Raw genomic sequence first — 4,533 nt, forward strand, 5'->3', positions numbered from 1 at the left:
GTATCTATATAATTGTGAAGGGTAATGTTACATTTAATTGATTATAGTGTTTCATGATAATTTGGTTTATTCGATCCTACTCTGAATTTATTATACTAAAGTTGATATGAAATAGTATTTGAAGTTATGAGGCAAAGAAGTTGAGTTAATAAGTTAATATATACTGTGTGAATGCATTTCTTACAGGTTTTTGGTTTCCTTCTCAACTGATATACATTTATTAAAGGATTAGCTCAAGAATTTTTCTTGATTAATTATCCTGGTTCAAATCCTCAGTTTGGGTGTTCATTAGTGTCCACATGCTCACGAATCTTAATCAATCTTTGAACTATAATCCATTGGGACTTACGAAGGCTTAATTCCTTGACAATTGACTACATAACAACAACATTTTTATTTTGTATCTTGCTTATTAATTTGTTCATGCTAATTTGTTTCCTCCATTTCCTTCCTAAAACAATGTTTCTAAAAATACAATTATACCAACTAATTACACTACACAACGACAACATTTTTAATTTGTATCTTGCTTATTAATTTATTCATGATAATCTCTTTCCTACATTTCCTTCCTAAAACTATGTTTCGAAAAATACAATTATACCAACTAATTAGAGGAGACTTGACCATGTGGAATTCTTGCCTAAAACTATGTTTCTAAAAATACAATTATACCAACTAAATAGAGGAGACCCGACCATGTGGGATTTTGTCCACACAGTCTATTCATATCATACAATTATGCCTAGAAGTGGGACTGTCCTCACATAGGTCTCTCGCACAAGTATGAGGGTAACCCACTCTAGTTAGTTATTTTATTTACAAAACGAAGCATTAATTTATTCTATAATTTAGTAGGCGGATTTAAACATGGTTTTCATTACATCTATGTTTTCTTTTATTTGTTTAATGTATTGCTCATTTTTAAAGAACTAATTCCTCTACATACATGAGAGCCCTCTCCACCCAAACCAGTTCCTTTATTTTCCTATCATGCACAAATAATTTGAGGGGACTAAACTTATAGTGTTTCTTCCAACTTTTTAAGGTTCCAAATACACCTTCTCTTCTTATCTTATTAAGGGTAAGAGTACATCCACTCTTTACCTATCTCCTTTGAAGAGAAATGACAAATCTATTTCAAGTCACACACTTTGAAAATCTAGTTTACTTCATGCTTTTACACACAAGAGGGATATACACTAAGGGGACAAAAAATTTAACTTATATAACATTTTCAATACACTACTCAAATCACATTTATTTAACACACTTGGTAGTATTTTCACTTTTCATAGCATGAAAATTTACATTTCCATCATAGTGACTCTAGCACATTAGTTTAACACAGTTACATGAAACTTTTAACTTTCAAGATTTTCATAGTAGAAATAAAATGTATACAATTTTTCTAGTAAAAATATGATCAATTCCAAATTATTGTGCTTATCTTCATACTCAAATTATGAGGGAAATAATAGGGGTAGAAGATTCTTCCACCCAACTAGTGAGATTGGAAATTAAGTCGAAATCTCCACCCTAGCCTCTTCAATTTCAAAAGTTGTATCAAAGACACTACCCATTGATGGACCTCAAGACTTGTGTGAAGCCCATAAGCCTCAAGTTTAGGGTTTCTACTACTTGGAGAGTAGGTGAGGAACACCTTTACTCACCTTTAACTCACTTAGTAGCCTCCTCCTCAAGGTTTCTTTCTTTCTTCCTTGTAGCCTATGAATTCTTTCTCATTCTTTCCTTGTTGGCCTTCTTTTCCAAACTTAGATCTTTCATCTTTATGGGGGAAAGAGATAATTGTCCCAACTAATTGGAAAAATAAAAGAAGTTTTTTTTTTTTTTTAACACTTTTGGCAATTGGATAATTGAGTATAACATTTATTTTAAGAAAACAAACATAAGTTTTAACTTCTTAGAGTTTGTGTTTTTCTTTACTTTATCTTTCATCACTAAATCTTATAAGCAATGACCATATTTACATTTTATTTTATATACATATATATTCTATTTTTTGTTTTATATAATATATATAGTTGACATAGAAATATTTTATTTATAACCTATATTTTACATATTAAAATGTTAATAGATAGCCAATTGTATTTAGAAATATAAAATATATATCCATAAAACTTTCCTTTTCTGTAAAATTATTTTCATTATAAATATTAGTTAAAATGTGACATATCATATTTAAATTATTTAAAATTATTTTTATTATAAATATTATTATTTTTGAATTTATCAATATAAATATAATAATATAATTTTATTATTTTTAATATAATATCAAACAATAACTCTTTACCGAACAAAAAGTCAAAGATTAAAATTTAATCCCACAGAAGCTATTAATTAAATAAAATTTGTTAATATGTAACATTAAATTACAAATTATTTTCCCACTAAACTATAGAGCATCGCTTTCACACAAGAACGTTCAAGATGTTTTTTTTTTTTTTGACATGATGTGTTCATTTTCATTTGTTTTAATTGAAAAATGGCATCAAACTTTTTCCTGGTTTCAAAGGTGCTGTGCCTTCGTCGTATTCTGCTAACGAATATTATATTTAATTAATTCTTACGACTCGGATGCGCCATATTTCTATTTATACTTGCACGTCGGATCGTGTTGTTCACAGTCTCATCTCATTCGTGCTTCATTTATTGGAAATTTTCCAAATTTTCTGGTTCTCTTCTTTTTGGTTCTATACCAATGGCTGCTTTGAAGCTAGTGTTGGGCGTTTGCTTTTTCTCCCTTTTCCTGCTATCTACTGTAGCAGCAGTTTTAGGTCCGATGCCCTCAGGTAAAATACTGGGGACAAAATCCAAGTAGAGTCTTTTGGTTAAGCTTGGAGTCTTTTAATTTCTAACTCTTAATGTAACAGCCCTACGCGATAATGCTGCTTCTGGAAACAAGGTAGAACACCTGCAGGCAACGCAGACACCAACAGGTAAAATATCACTGGCAGCTCTTTTCTTTTTCGTTGACAATCTTAAAGTTGTTTGTTGTATAACCTTAAGTGTTTTGTTTGGTTGCATTCTCACCCTCTTCCTGTAATCTCCTGTAACAGCCTCTGGAAAACCCGCAGACAACGTCGATGCATTGGGGTAAAATACAACTGAATCACTGGTTTTTCTCTTGGCAGAATATGTCAGCTAAAACTATTTCTATTATAGATTTTTTAAATGTATTTGAATTCTTACGGTTTTTGAAAAAAAACAGTTTAAGACACATAGAATTTACTTATAATTCAAATCTGTAATTCTAATTAATCCAATTCCAATTAAACTATAAAATTGTTTGATGTCTGTGTTTATGGCCAGTAGCCGCGGGCAGGGGCATCCGTATCAGAAAGATTACTGCTACTGCTGCGCTCGTGTGAGGGTCAGTTGCGCGCTGTATTGCTGCGACCGTTAAAGACGGACTCCATTTTCGTTTATATTTGCTTGGAAGTTAATAGGACGTGCAGCAGGGTCTTTATTTTGACATGTCCTCAACAGTTTAATGAGGGGATTGTTAAATGTTTTATTGTTTATTTTTATGTTCTTAGCTTTAATTTTTACATGTCCTTAACAGTTTAATGACGGGATTGTTAAATGTTTTACTATTTATTTCTATGTTTTGTATTTATTTCCGTGTCTTTTGTATTCACAACAAAAATATTAGGTGAGTGTTTATATATAATATAATATATTGATTTAATTGTTTGGTACTGGAATATATATAGAATAATATTTTTTATTTTTATATTTATATATAATATGTCAAATTTGAAATAAAATTACGTTATTATGGATATTGAATTGTGCTTTATGGATAACATTTTTTTGTTATTAATATATATTTTTAAAAATATTACATGGGAACTCTATGTGTAGCATGAAATGAATTATACATTTCTTACATATTGGGTATAAAGTTGCACATGTGAACTCCATATTGACTAGTGGAGAATTTACACATCTTTGTTATAGTAAAAATTAGGAGGCAATTACAGAAGCAATTAGAGATTTTTCACTATAAATTACTGTACTTTATCTGTGTATATAAATATGAGGTAAAATTAAGGTTGACAATTAACATCCCTATATGGGGTGTTTTCTAGTTGGGAGGGGCATAGTTCCATCCCCAACATGCAGTAATGGATAGGACCACCATGTTGGAGATGGCACATAAAAATTTCATTTCAAGGTACTTGTTTAACTACTACTTGTTTCAGGTGCAGATGAAGCTTATCCATAGCCTTTAATATTGAAGGTCCATGATCATTGATTGATGGTTTTCTTATTGCACATGGAATGGAAAAATTGGAAAACAAATTTGTTTCATGGTCACAGATGATGCCACAGAGACAGTCTCCTAGCAGTAAATGTTGTTTTCTCTCTTTATGGTTCAAGATTTCTCCTAAAACAACAATTATGAGTAGGTGTTTACTCTAGTTTCTTAGCTAGTAATTTTTCATCCTAGAGCAAGACATGATAAGATCATTCGTTCATTATTTGTTTTCATTATGGTGA

General features: G+C 30.5%; 1 long non-coding RNA gene across 1 annotated transcript; it reads left to right on the top strand.

The window, feature by feature from the left end:
* The first annotated feature begins 2,687 nt into the window (after positions 1-2,687).
* On the top strand, positions 2,688-3,497 carry LOC149226762 (uncharacterized). Its single transcript, XR_016247069.1, has 4 exons — positions 2,688-2,819; positions 2,901-2,966; positions 3,087-3,123; positions 3,343-3,497. It is a non-coding gene; the product is annotated as an uncharacterized LOC149226762 (long non-coding RNA).
* The last annotated feature ends 1,036 nt before the right edge of the window (positions 3,498-4,533 follow it).

This window comes from Pinus tabuliformis, chromosome J (assembly GCF_031772625.1).
Source record: "Pinus tabuliformis cultivar Carrire ecotype Pingquan chromosome J, CPIR1, whole genome shotgun sequence".
In the NCBI taxonomy this organism is placed as follows: Eukaryota; Viridiplantae; Streptophyta; class Pinopsida; order Pinales; family Pinaceae; genus Pinus; species Pinus tabuliformis.